The sequence below is a fragment of the Pinus tabuliformis genome, chromosome 3_2, assembly GCF_031772625.1.
Source record: "Pinus tabuliformis cultivar Carrire ecotype Pingquan chromosome 3_2, CPIR1, whole genome shotgun sequence".
In the NCBI taxonomy this organism is placed as follows: Eukaryota; Viridiplantae; Streptophyta; class Pinopsida; order Pinales; family Pinaceae; genus Pinus; species Pinus tabuliformis.
In genome coordinates this window covers 1188463489-1188479031 of record NC_142302.1, presented here as the reverse complement: position 1 = coordinate 1188479031, position 15543 = coordinate 1188463489, and positions in this window count along the sequence as shown.

Genomic DNA, 15543 nt, shown 5'->3' with positions numbered 1-15543 from the left:
AATAGAAATACATATAAAACTATGTAAGAAAAATATAAATGAAGGGCTTTTGATATAGTGGACCCACCAGGACTTTACAATAAAACATATATATTTTGGGTCCACCATTGCTGGTTGTAATTGGTAGAACCCAACGTACATAGCTCAGCGGTGTCACAGACCTAATGAGACCTAAAACCACAATGTATATACCTTTCGGGTCTGGTTATTGTGAATCACAATCGACAATCAGTGAATGAACCAACATATGTATTTAGCTCTTTACGGACCCGCTAGATTTTAAATATAATATATATATTTTGGGTTCTGCCTGCGATCGCAAATCGGAATCGATGCTATTAGTGAAGCCAATCATACATATCATTGCAGACCCACCGAACTTTATAAAATGCAACTTATAGTATTTCGGGTCCGGCTTTAACCCTTTAATACTTGTTTCTTTTGCAAATCTGATATATCACTTTGTTTCTTTTGTGTTTTGATTCTGATATACAATTTATTACATATCCCTCTTGCCTTGTCATTTTTCAAAATATTTTCCAAGTTTTTTTTTGAGTGAAACAAAAGGATACATGTTACAACATCTGGCTCCACCTGGGGATAGTTCTTTTGCCACATAAGCACTAAGAACTGCAGATTAGTGGCTTCCCTTTGGGCATGGAGTCATATATTGCTTCGCATAAACTGAAATGCTATGGCATTTGTACACTGATTTCACTCCGGTATTTACAATGAAATGATGCTTATTCTTTAGAACTGGAAGTAATGCTTTAAGTATTGCCCATTAATAGGCAGTCGTAGAGTTTCACCATCAAGATTCGCAAGAATGAAGGTATTATTGGATCTTACTTCAGAAATTCTAAAAGGGCCACACCAGAGAGGATCAAACTTCCCATGTTTACCCTTATCTTCTCTTCTGGTATCCCATCTCAGTACTAAATCTACAACTTTAAAATCAATTTCCTTGGATTTTCTATCAAAAATATTTTTCATCTTGGATTGATACATAATCAAGTTGTCTCTTACCTTGTCCTTGTCTTCGCTTAGCTCCACCACTTTGTTCATTCTTCTTACCAAAGCATTTGGTTCTTCTTTCGCCTCTTGAATCATTGCATTCACTGGCTTCACAAGTTGACTTGGAAACAGAGCCTGAGTTCCATATACTAATTCAAAAGGTGATTTGCCTGTAGATCTTCTTGTAGTTACTCTAGCAGCCCACAGAGCAAACATTAACTTAGAATCCCAATCTCTTTGATTTTCTACAATGGTTTTCTTAAGGATCTTCTTCAAGGTTTTGTTAGTAGATTCAGCTAATCCATTTCCCTGAGGATGGTAAGTTGTTGAATGGGACAAAACAACATTATACTTGTGACAAAAAGCAATGAAATTACTTGAATTGAAGACTTGATCATTATTTGTTATAATTTTAATGGGGCATCCAAATCTGCTAAAAATATTTTCCTCCAGGAACTTCATTACTATCTAATCATTTGCTCTCTTAGTAGGAATTGCCTCTACCCATTTGGTAAAGTAATCAGTTGCTGTGAGAACCCACCTGTGTTGTCTACTGAAGGCAGATTGATTTCTCCAACAAATTCCAATCCCCATTATCTAAATGACTCCTCTATGAAATCTGGAATTAAAGGTAAAGGAGCTAATCTCTTTTTCTCAGCAAAAAGCTGACACTTCTAACAACTTCTAACAAACTTATATGTATCACCAAATAAAGTAGGCCAATAAAATCTAGCCTGAAGGATCTTATGTGTAGTTACTTTGCAACTGTAATGTCCTCCACAAAACCCCTCATGATAATCTTTGATTTTTTCTGTAAATTCATCTTCTGTTAAACATAGCAATAAAATTCCAGCAGCATCCTTCCAGTACAATCTGCCTTCCACAATCACATATGGTTGTGCCTTGATCTTTAGTGCCCTGTACTTTATTCTATGTAAGGATTGGGGACAATAAAGAAAGCACAAATAATGATATATATGCTTATACCATTCTGAACACAAAAATTTATACTTGATCTTCACACCTGGATCTTGCTCTCCTTCACTTTCTTCAGCTTATTTTCCATCCACAGGTGCCAACAAGTTAATTCCCAATGCCTGAAATTTTTATTCTGTCAACATTTTTGCCAATCCTTGTCCTTTCACCAACTTTGTGGGTTTTATGTCCAAATCATATTCTTGGAACTTGGCAATCCACTTTCCTCTTCTACCTTCTACATCTTCATGTAGTAATACATATTTCAATGCAACATTTGGCAAATAAGCAATGATTTGGTACTGCAGCACATAAGTTATAAAAGATTTTAGGGCTTTTACCAAAGCATACACTTGTTTCTCAAGAATATTATATTTCATCTCAGAATCCCTAAGAATCATACTGAAGAATGCAACTGGCTACTCTCTCTCTTCATCATCCTTCTGTAGTAAGACAATAACTATTCAACTTGATGATGCAAATGAAAAAACTTGGAAAGGCTTTTGGTAATCAGGACTAATTAAGACTAGAGCTACCTGTAAGGCCTCTTTAATTCTGGAAAATGATTCTCTAGCGTCTTTGGTCCAATTCACTTCATTCTCCTTCTTTATCATATTAGTAATTTCTTTTATAATTTCTACATAGTTGGATACAAATCTTGTCAGGAAGTTTATCGTTCCCAGAAAATTTTGAATATCCTTTTTACTCCTAGGAAATGGTATTTTCTGCACAGCTTGTACTCTAGCTAGATCTATCTTCACTCCTCTGGAAACAATGTGTCCCAATAGTTTTCCTTCTTCCAGAGCAAAAATGGATTTCTTTGGATTTAAGGAAAGTCCAAATATTCTACATTTATCAAAAGTCCTTTTCAAATGATCCAAATTTTCTGCATCAGACTTTGAGAAAATAGTAATATCATCCAAATATATTACTACAAACTTATCTCCAACAAAAGGAATGTCCATAGCCCTTTGAAATGTAGCACCTGCATTCATCAATCCGAAAGGCATTTTGGCATACATAAATGTTCCCTAGGGAGTTGTGAATATTGTTTTCTTCTGATCTTCTTTATCCACAGCCACCTGGTTATAACCATAAAATGCATCTAGCATTGACATTCTAAAATATCCCGTTACCTTTTGCAGCACAATCCATCTTAGGCAATGGATTGTTATCTTTCAAAGAAACCATGTTGAGATTTCTGAAGTCCACACACAACCTTATTTCTCATTTTTCTTTCTCACACGCACTAAATTAGTCACCCAATCAGAATACCTGAGTGGGACTATTATTTTGGCATCAAGCAACTTCTTGACCTCCTTTTCAATTGATGGTAGAAGAAGAGGATTTATTTGTCTAAGCTTCTGTTTGTAGGGTTTAATTCCCTCCTTCAAAGGAATCTTATGCTGAATAATATTTACATCATAGGTTTTGAGATCTTCATAGGACCATGCAAAGACATCAACATAATTCTTGAAAAGTTTAATATATCTTTCTTGAAAATTAGATGAAACGCTACCATATAATTTGACTAACCTGTGATTCTCCTGAGTTCCAATGTTGTGATCCTGAATATGTTCATCCTATGAAATTTTTCCTGAGTCCACAGCCACATCATTGGAATTAAAAATCCTTTCAAGAGGAACAAGTCCCTTTGGTAGAATATTATCTTTCAATTGAAAGATCTTGTCAGGCCAGGCAGTAACTCTCCAAAGGCAGTAAAATTGATTCGTATTTCATTCAATCAGGTAGGTCTATTATATACATGAGGGAGAGACTGTTCAGTTCATCTCCCGATGACTGTTCACATTTCTCATTTATTTATTTACATAAAATTCACCCAATCATGAAGATTAGGTGTCAACATTCCCCCCTTAATCTGAAGGGATGTTGGTGAGTCCAAGCATCATTCTGAATCGTTCAAGCTTTTCCCTTCCAAGTGCTTTGGTGAAGATGTCTGCAATTTGCTCATTTGTGGAACAATGACGGAGATGAATTCTTTTGGCCTCAACATGATGTCGAATTAGATGATATTTAGTATTGATGTGCTTCGTTCGATCATGGAACTTTGGGTTCTTGGCCAACTCTATTTCAGAGGTATTGTCAATCATGAGTGGGGTTGATTGTACTTGTTTTACCTGCAAATCTTCAAGAATTTTCCTGAGCCACACAATTTCTTTTGTTGCTTCAGCTGTTGCCACGTATTCTGCTTCTGTTGTGGAATCTGCTGGAACTGATTGTTTGCATGATCTCCAAGAGACAGCTCCTGATCCAAGACTCATAGCATATCCTGAAGTAGATACCCCAGTTTCTTTGTCTCCATCGAAGTCTGAATCAGAGTATCCAATCAAGCTGAAGTCGTCCATCTGTGTATAATTGATTCCAAGCTCTTGAGTTCCATTCAAGTACCTTAGAACTCTTTTTGCAGCAGACCAATGTCCCTAATAAGGCTTTTGCATAAACCTGGAGAGGATTCCAACAGCAAATGAAATGTCTGGTCTGGTAGTAGTGAGGTAGATGCGACTTCCTACAAGCTTTCTATACTTTGTTGCATCGTCAAATTCTTTTCCTTCAATAGATGTGAGCTTTAAGTTTTGTTCCATTGGAGTAGTGAGTGGATTGCACTCTGTCATGCCAAACCTGTTCAACAAATCTCCAATGTATTTCTTTTGAGAAAGAAATATGGACTTTGGATGTTGGGTTACTTCAATGCCAAGATAGTAATGAACATAGCCCAAATCAGTCATTTCAAAACTTTTCCCCAATTCCTTCTTTATGGATGCAATGTAGCTTTCATTGTTCCCTGTCCTTAAAAGATCATCTACATATATCACAAGATATACAACTATTTTGCCAACTTTATTGACAAATAAAGTTGCATCATCAAGATCAAAATGATTGAAATTAAGTTTCAGAAGATGCTCAGTTAGTTTTTCATACCAGGCTCGCGGTGCTTGTTTGAGGCCATACAAGGACTTCACAAGTTTGGATACTTTATGTTCATGTCCTTTCACAGCAAATCCTTCAGGCTGGGACATAAAAACATTCTCTTTTAGATCTCCATTCAAGAAGGCAGTTTTTACATCCATTTGATGGACTTTCCAACCATTCTAAGCTGCTAGTGCAAAGAGTATCCAGATGGTGGCCCATTTTGCTGTGGGGGCAAAAGTTTCCTCATAATTGACCCCTTCTTTCTGTGCAAAAACTTTTGCCACAAGCCTAGGTTTGTGCTTGTCAAGTGAGCCATCAGCTTTGTACTTGTTCTTGTAGACCCACTTGCAGCCAATTGGTTTGGTTCCAAATGGAGGATGAACGAGCTTCCAAGTGCCGTTCTTTATGAGGGCATCATACTCCTTTTGCATCGATTCTTTCCATTCATCATGAGAAGCAGCTTCTTTAAAGGAAGTTGGTTCAAAATCTGTAGACAAGTTCAATTCACAATCATAAGAAACATCCATATCAACAAGTGAATTAGAGTCATCTACATCACCTCCATTTTGGTGGTTTGAATTTTTGGTTCCTGTTTTTCCGATTTCATCAGGATGAACACTTTCAAGTGTCTTTGTCAGCCACTTTGGGGGACCTTTATGATATGGTCCAGGCTGCACTGTTGATTGAGTTGGGACTGAATCAAGATTGAGTCTCCCAATTTTATCAATTACATCCCTTAAAGCATCATCCATTGTTGGAGTTTCATTCGGGGGAGAGTGTTCTTCAGAAGAAGATTCCCCATGTTGATCTAGAATAGGAATCCCCCCTTTAAGATGTGGAATCTGATTATCAAATTCTTGAAATGATTTTGTTTTTGCAAATTTATCCAAGCGATCAAGTTGCCGCTCAACAGCATTGTCAGATTTGGATGATTCAAGAAAAATTACATCTCTAGATACAACAAACTTTTTATTTACTTCATCATAGAGATGGTATGCTTTGGAGGTGTTTGAATACCCCAGGAAGATACACTTATGACTTCTAGCACCAAGTTTGTTCCTATGTACCTTTGGTATCAAAGCATAACAGGTGGAACCAAAGACCCTGAGATGTTTTACCGAAAGAACATGTCCATACCACAATTCATAAGGAGTCTTATTTCTTATAGCATTAGATGGACATCTATTCTTTATATATGCAACACATAGAATAGCATCAGCCAAAAACATTATCTTTACATTTTTGAAGAAAAGCATGGATCGTACTATATTCAAGATTGTTCTATTCATTCTTTCAGCTACACCATTCTGTTGGGGATTATAAGGCACAGTTGTTTGATGTTTGATCCCATGTTGACGAAGATAGTTTTAAAATTCATTTGATGTATATTCTTTTCCATTATCAGTGCGAATAGACCCAATATGAGATTGTGCATCATTTTCAATCCATTTATGAAAATTCTTGAATGTTTGAAAAGCATCAGATTTGTTCTTCAATAAATAAACCCAACACATTCTGGTGTAGTCATCAATAAATGTCATGATATATTTATTTCCATTTGCAGAAGGAACAGGCATTGGACCACATAAATCTGAATTAATGAGTTCAAGCTTCCTATGTGCTCTTGAATGTGAATTATGAAAACACTGTTTGCTATGCTTTCCTAGAATGCAAGCATCACATTGCTTATGTTTCCTAGGAATTGTAGGCAAACCAGCAACACCATTTTCCTTCAATAAGCGGAGACTGTCATAGTTTAAATGTCCAAATCTAGCATGCCATAATAAACTTGATGGAAGTGTACCTTCTTCATGATGATAAATATATGAGAAATGTTGTGCATGAGCAGTGGTTCCTTGCAGTTTGAGAAGCCTTTCTTCTTCTATTCCCCTCATGACAAGTGAGTGGTCAGATGCTTTTCTTACCTGAAGCTTTCCATCAAACATATGAATGGAGTGACCTTGCGCTATAGCGGGTGTGGACCAAGGACAACAAGTTTCTCTTGAGCTATGGGAGATATAGGACATGATCCAGAAGAAAGTCTGGAAGACCAGGCAGTTTAAGCCTGATTGTGCCAAGCCCTGATGGCTTGATTTTTGACTGATCTGCAAAGTATACTGCTCCATCAACATTGTCAGTGAAATCTTCAAAAAAACTTTTCTATGAGTCATGTGACAGGTTGCTCCTGAATCAAGCAACCAATCATTTTTCCATGAAGCAAGTGAAGCATTAAACAAATATTCATTTACTCCAATGTTACATTGTGCCTCAACATAGTGAGCAGATTCAGGTGCTTTCCCTTTGTCTGTATCATCAATTTTACCTTTCTGTTGGTTTCTTTTCTGCTCAATTTTGTCCCATGGTAGCTTGCATGTAGAGGCATCATGTGATCCATTTATTTTGAAGTGAATGCAGTGTAAGTCTACCTTTTCTCATTGAGAATGTCTACCTCCCCTGCCTCTGAAATATCTTCCTCTTCCTCTTCGTCCACCTCTTCCTCTTGTAGAATCTTGAGCAGGATGATTTTCTTTATGAGCAAGGCACACAGTCTCTTCAGAAGATTCAGGGGCTGTCTTCTTTCTGAAATCTTTCTCTCTTTCAGCAAACTTTTTCGCAAGAGAGTCAAAGGTTATATCTTTAAGATTTCCATTTGCTTGTAATGACTCAAGATAATTGGAGTAAGTAGGATAGAGTGCCTTGAGAAAAAAAATAAGAGGGATATCCAGCTCAACCTTAGTGGAATTGATATTATGCATTATAGACTTTACTTCAGATGCAAGAGCAAGAGGATCATTATTTTGCAGTTCAAGAGTGAATAGTTTAATCATGAGCTGAACAACTTCAAGTGCAGAATGTGAGTCATAGAGTTCTTTCAGCTTTTGTAAGGCTTCAAAGGCAGTTGAATATGATGAAATATGGCGACTCACCTCTTCATTTACATATTCTGTGATTAATGCATAAGCTTTGTTGTTCTTGTTTTCCCAAATGACGAGCTCTTTGTCTGAGGTAGGCTGTAGTGGGTCTTTGTCTCCTTCTCCGACACACACTCCTTTCCACAACTCATTGAAGATGAGGGTGTGTTTTATCATCCGGGACCATTTAGGATAGTTCTCCTTGCCAGTGAGAACTATTCCTACCATGGAGATGATTGAATGCATTCTGTAAAAAAAACTTTTGCTGATAGAAAAGAATACTTCTGCCAATGTACTCAAAAAAGCATTCTCAAAGGATTTCAAATCCACAATGTGACTCATATAACTCATATAAATCCATCATTGTATAAATTCACCTCACATAAACCTCATATAAGTTTTATATAAGTCCATCATATAAATCTCATAAAACTTCACCTTATAAATCTTATATAAATCTCATAAAAATACCATGGTCATGCGCATTCTTTGAACTGTAATTTACAGCGGTCAACCTCGGCAAAGCATTAAACCAAGTTATGGGTGAACCAAGTTATGGAGGCCAGCGCTCAAAACTTATTTGAAATTCGAACTATTCAAAATGTATTGAAACCATTCACCATACCATTTGATCGTATACCATTCAGGCATGTCAAAAATACCATTCGAACTTATTTGAAACAGGCAGCAAGCATATTTATTTGAAATATTCAAAGTATATGTCAGCAGCATTCAAAACCGCGTTCAAAACTTATGAGAGTTTCGCAGCAGTAATTTAAAAAATGCGTAGGTAGCACTTATTTGAAAATAGCAACATCATTCCGCCAACCTTAAACCAGTACAGTGCTACACCGTTGAGCCACAACAGAAACACTTATTTGAAAACATTAGCATTTGTTTGAAAGCACCACGAACAAGGGAAGAGACCTGGGCTCATCAACGCTTTCACTACCATTCGATATCATTTGATATATGACAATGTTCATATATGACAGGACAGACAACATTTATTTGAAACAGGCATTCGATACCATATTAAAAACGTAAAGGAAACAATGAAATACCGAAGCCCTTCAAATTGCATGTACCCCTTCTTTGTATCACAGAGGAATTGAACCAACCATTAAACATGTATGGGCTCTTGGTACACAAAGGTCTGTCAAACGCAGCAAACGTATTTCAGGCAGCATTTAAAACAGTGGTGATACCGCTTCCGCTCATCACATTTCAAAAGTGTTAACTGTGGTATGTTGATTCAACAATGTTTGTCTGCCTTCTGCTCTGGACAGAGGTGTTGAGGATAGTGCTCAGGTCAGAACGATAGAGGACAGTGCTCAGACCAGCGTACAACCCACAGTAGCAAAAATGAAGGGAGTTACAACTTATTTTGAGAACTGGCTCTGATACCATGTCAGGCCAGGCAGTAACTCTCCAAAGGCAGTAAAATTGATTCGTATTTCATTCAGTCAGGTACGTCTATTATATGCATGAGGGAGAGACTGTTCAGTTCATCTCCCGATGACTGTTCACATTTCTCATTTATTTATTTACATAAAATTCACCCAATCATGAAGATTAGGTGTCAACAGATCTACTGATTTGCTATTGAATCTTTTAAACAACTGAGTTCTGCAATTTCTATTGTCTCCTCTTCATCCTGATCAATTTCTGTGCCTTGGAACTCTTCAACCATAGTCAAAAACTCCTTAATCTATTGGTCATCCTAAAAAACATGCTAATTCTTAACATTATCAGGAATAGAAGGTGCGTGTCTCATTTCTACTTCATATCTTAGTCTTGGATTAATAGGAGGCTTGAAAGTACTAACAGCCACAACCAATGACTCTATCAATCTATTCTAATCTCTTGGAATGAATTGGATGTTAAAATCTTCAAAAATGTTCTCAATCAAATCCCATACCTCATTTTTGTATGCCCATAGCCTAGGATGCTTTGTCTGGTAGTGATCTTTTATCTGCTTAATAATTAGCTCTGAATCTCCAAAAGCAGAAATTGACTTAACTCCCATCTGTCTAGCTGTTTGTAGAGAAATAATCAAGGACTCATATTCTACCACATTGTTTGTCACCTCAAACTCTAATTTAAAAGAAAAAGGAAACATATTACCTCTAGGTGCAATTAGAAGAAAACTAGCACTTGTTCCCTCCTTGGAATAAGCTCCATCAAAGAAGAATTTCCACACTTCTTCAGTTTGCAGCTCTATAATTACATTTGCTGAAGCAAGCTTCTTTTGATTATCTTCAGCCAGGTCTACATTATCATGCAGTGTGAAACAAGCAAAGTCATCCTTCTCCTGACTATATACAGGTGAATTTATTGCTCCATCTTTTGTAATTGTTTTTACAAACCTAGTTTCTCTATACAATCTCCTCTCCTCCCTGCCAAAAATTGGTATAACAGCATATGTAAAATCTAACTTCAAAACACCTCCGAATTTAGCTGCCCAGGACCTAGATAGAAGCATTCCAAATCTAGCAGGAATATCTGCTACTACAACATCCATGACCAAGCTTCTAGCTGGAATTTGGGCTAGTGACACTGCCAGATCCTCAATAACCCCAAGACACTTGACCTTATTCAAATAAAAAGAATACAAATCCCTATAAGGTTTGGTCACTTGTAGATTTAGTTGCTTCATCACTGACAGAGGCAGAAGATTATATGAATCTCCTGAATCAAACATACAATTATGTAGGAGGAAATCATGAACCAATAGGGAAATATAAAAAGGAGGTACTGAAGAATCTACTTCCTCTACATGTGGACGAAAAACCACTACTAGTTTATCTTCCCGCAGATTTATAGTGTCATTTATACTCTCATTTGCCTTTAAATTAATAAACTCAACAATCTCCTTTTGATAAGTAGGTGTTTTTTCCAATTCTCTAAGGGGAACTTGTATTCTTACCTTTTCCAACTCCTTAGTAAGACTAAACAAGTCACCCTGTTTAGTAGTCTTTTCATTCTCATCTTCACCTTTCTTGATGACTAGAATTATTTGAGGAATTGAAACAAGTTTCTCCAAAGGATTTTTTCCAGTTTGATATTGAGAAGACTCACCTCGAAGTATCTGCATCTTGCCATTTGCATTCTGTTGCTTCTTTCCTTTATTTAATTGTTTTACAGGCTAAGATTCTTGTGGAGTCGCCTTTGGTGAGGAAGTTGAAACTTGCTGCTCACTTTCATTTTCTTTATTTCTTGATCTTTTCCTAGATCTCAGGTCATATTTATTATGTAGTTCAGCTTGCATAAAATTAGAGAATTGTTTCCAATATTCATCAATTTCATTTCCATCATGAATAACATATGCTTCATCATACACATACTCTTCTCCTTCAATGCCAAGTTCATATTTATCTACTTCATATAATGTAGAAAACTAATCTTTAGGTTGTTTATCACTAGGATCTACTTCTATATACAATGGTTCTTCAATTTGATTTTGATATTTCCTTTCCTTTTGTAGGATTTCAAAAGGTGTCTTCTGTATTGGGGATTACAGTTCTTATTATACTGGGTTTGTCTCTGAGAGTTTTTATTTTCTAGCTCTAACCTATTTAACTTATCTGACAAAATTTTAATTACATTACACATAGCCTCCAATGATTGACTTTGAGAGAATTGTATCTTTGCCTTTCCCTTGTCTTGGGTATGCTGTGTTTCTGGTGCTTTTCCTACAGCCACCAGATTCGCTTCTATCTCTAAAGCATCTATTTGGATTTGATCAAGGGTTGGATATCTTCTTTCACTTAATGTGAATCCAAAACTTGATTCAAAAGCCTCTGCAAAAGTTATTTTTGCACCAGCAGGAGGAGGCTTAATCTCTGCTGGGAGACTATTTTACAATTTGTTAAATCTTCTGACAAATTCGACCATGGTTTCATCAGAATTCTTATTTATGGCATTAAACTCTGTTAATGAATACCCATGGTCTCTTTTTTCTCCCCATCTCTGAATAAAGACATGTTCCATCTCTTCCCAAGAAGGAATAGTATTATTGGGAAGTCCTTTGGACCATTTCCTTGATTCTCCATCTAAGGACTGAACAAAGAGTCTTAGAACAACATCTAGATGTTCAACATTTAGGCTTTCTGCAAAATTACAAAATACTACTACATGATTCTCTGTTATTTGTTCATCTTCTCCTGAAAAATGAGGAAGAGTTTTGAGGTAATCCTGTGGCATTTGATTGAATGGTTGTGGTAGTTGAAGAGGTGCATACCTATTCACCAAGAATGCAGGTGCTACCATGTTTATTGAACTTTGATTACCAACAGATGTGGAACCTGATTGAGAGGTAAATGGAATGTGTAAAGGAGGCAATGTGGTTATTGGTTCAGGTTGAATAATTATAGCAAGTAAATGAAAAGTAACAGACTCAAAAGATTGGTCTTGACGGCTGGGTTCCTGAAATGAAGACGATGAAAAAGATGACTCTCTATCAGATGAATGCTCAGATAAGTTGTTGCTTGATGCAGACAATGTAGGAATTGGTGTAACTGGGATCTTAGACTTCCCAACCCTCCTTGAAACCAGCCTTTCAGGATCTGAAAGAGCTTGAACATTTTGTTGTGAAGTGTATGATCTTGTATGGGGTTTTCTTGAAGCCAGAGTTAATTCTTTGATTCAAAACAACCAAATATTTCCTCCTCACTAAGCAACTAGAGGAAAATATTGAAACCCAGGGAAAAGTCTTCTTGTCTTCTCTCCCTGGCAATGGCACCAATTAATGTTGTTCCTTAAGAAACCAATTTCTTGGCTGTAGGGAAATTGTGCATAAGACATTAGCAAATATTATTTACTGTCACTTATTTATCACTTAGATATATATGTTGTGTCTTTAAATGAAGCACTTGGAGACTTGGTCTTTAACCCTTAGTACATGTATGACCAAAACATCTCAGAATGCCATTTGTTGCTAGATATAAATGATGAATGAAGAAATCTTGAAGGAAAAGTTAAAGATAATATGCTGGTCTTTCACAGAAACTATTATCTATAACTTAGAAAAGAAGGTGGAAACTTCAAGTATAGGAGTGTGCTTTTAAGGAATTTTAATTTTATCTACATAAGCAAATAAAGGCCTGCAACTTCATTACTATGCTTGAAAGAAGAAAACACAACATGACACATGACAATGAAGATTATAAAATCATACCCAACAACTCATGCAAACTTTTGATTCTTTCATTAATGAACGATGATATTAGGAGTACAGTGGCCTAGTCTCTGGGTTCTCCAAAATTCGAACCCTTTCTTTGTAAATTTTCCTGTTTTTATACATTGTGGAACAGTTATTGATTTCTGAAACTACCCAAATTATTTAACTTTTTCTCTAACTATATGAAGTAAAAACTATTACACAATTTTACAAAGGGTAAAAGACACCTCAAAGAACATGAAATAATAGGAACATAACTGAATTTAGAAGGGGACGATAACTGTTGGCTTGCTCTGTTAATCTGCTGCCGAATTACTTTTGTAAATGGCCTAATGATGCTTAATTTGTTTAGTGTTATAGCTCCAGATCTCACTCTTGATGTTTGTGATGCTGCACTCATGGCCTAGGGCAACCCCTCCTTCTAGACATGGTCCAAATATTCAAAAAACTGTGTTTTACTCCCTATACGCGACATTTCCCTGAGCTAAATGCGTGTGTACGTGGGTCTATGTATACCCAATCTGTGTATATGTCTTAAAAAACTTAAAAAAATTAAAACTCCTTAGTTTTGGGCTGATATCATGGTTTTTACCTGCTGATTACCTATTAGTGCCCATGGCCCAACTGTTCCCAACGAATTCCCAACTAAAAAACTACTTTGGGAGAAGTATAAAAGGCTTCAATGGGAAGGCCTAAGGGAGGAGAGAAGATAGAGAAATATCACTCTACTGAGATTATCCCTGACTAGGTCTAAAGATCCTTGTGCTTCCAGCACTTCCCCCATTTTCAGGAAACCCTTGTTTTCTTGTGTTATGATGTCTTTCTACTACTTGAGATATCTTGGAGTAAGTCATGGAAGGAGTTTGTTGAAGGCTTGAGATTGGACAAACCCGGAGGACGGTTCCGCTTGGAGCCTACGAAAGGAAGACTTGGGTGAAATTATTCCTTTTTGTACTTTAGTTATCTATAATAAAAGAAACACTTGTCTTGTTCCTGATATAAATCTTCTTCATGTTTATGATATCAATGTTATGATTCACATATGAATGGTTGTTTTTAATTGTATAACTAACTACCTTTCAGTATGCTATGAAGATGATTTATTTATGATGCTTGGTCAATATAATGTTGTTCTTTATGGAATTTGTTTTGCAGGTTGAAGGACTAAAAGGAACTCCAAGAGGGTTTGGACCCTAACTGGATCTTCTCAAATGAAGGACCCCCAAGTGCACCCCTCTTTACGTAGTTTGTTTATATTAGCATCATGGCTGTGTGGAATGTGTGTTTCTCTTTATAATTAACCTCTGATCTGCTAGGGTATCAACCCAAGACCCCAGGGGAATTTATCCCTTAACATTTAGCCATAATTAAGTGCACTTAGCTTGTGTAATCCTGGGCTTATATGGGCATTTTGATTGGCCAAAACACAAAGAAAACATACCCGACTGTCTTCCTCTTCATATTCGGCTCTAACCCTAATTTTCCACTTTACATAGCGAAATTAACGCGAACTTTTGATTAATATGGGACTTAAAAGAGTTAATCTTGCTTTATAAACCTATCAAATCCATCCACTCAGTGCTCCATTGACTTCCATTGCAAATCGCAATCGGCCTGATATATCACTACAAACTTAACTTTACGCACCCTTAAGCTACATAACTATGGTAGTGTTGGACTTATGCATAAATCCTTCATATTTGAGCTTTTCTATTATATACCTTTTATAACGAGAATATTCCATAAACATGCTTTTTCTGCTTTTAATACAGTCTTCGCACAACTATCGAGGCATACCTTTCCCACGATAGACCACCACCGTAGATTTGCACTTAGCAGATCAGACGGTCTACAAATATTTTGGATGGGACATAAGCCTGGAGAATACCTACCCAAAATGGGTGGTTTTCTCTGTCCACCCAGCTGCTATGTGTCGAACAATAAGTGGAATCAGGTGAGCTCCACTAAAAACCACTTACCCCTTTGCATCCGCCAAAAATTCCGCCTTTTAGCTTAAAATTTGTCTTTTCATACGTGTCCCAGACCCGTTGGGGCTTATAAATCATAATATATATACGCTTCGGGTCCGAACTTTCTATTATAAACCTTTATAATATAAATACATATAAAATTGTGTAAACAAAATATAAATGAAGGGCTTTTCATATAGCGGACCCGCCAGCCTTACAATAAAACATATATATTTCGGGTCTGCCATTGCAAGTCGCAATTGGCGGAACCCAACGTACATAGCTCAGCGGTGTGACAAACCTGATGAGACTTAAAACCATGATGTATATACCTTTGGGGTCCAGTTATCTTGAATCACAATCGGAAATCGGTGAATGAACCAACATATGTATTCAGCGCTTTACCGACCCGCCGGGCTTTTAAATATAATATATATATTTCAGGTCCGGCCCACGATCCCAAATCACAATTGGTGCTATTAGCAGAACCAATCATACATATCATTGCAGACACACCGAACTTTATAAAACGCAACTTATAGTATTTTGGGTCTAGCTT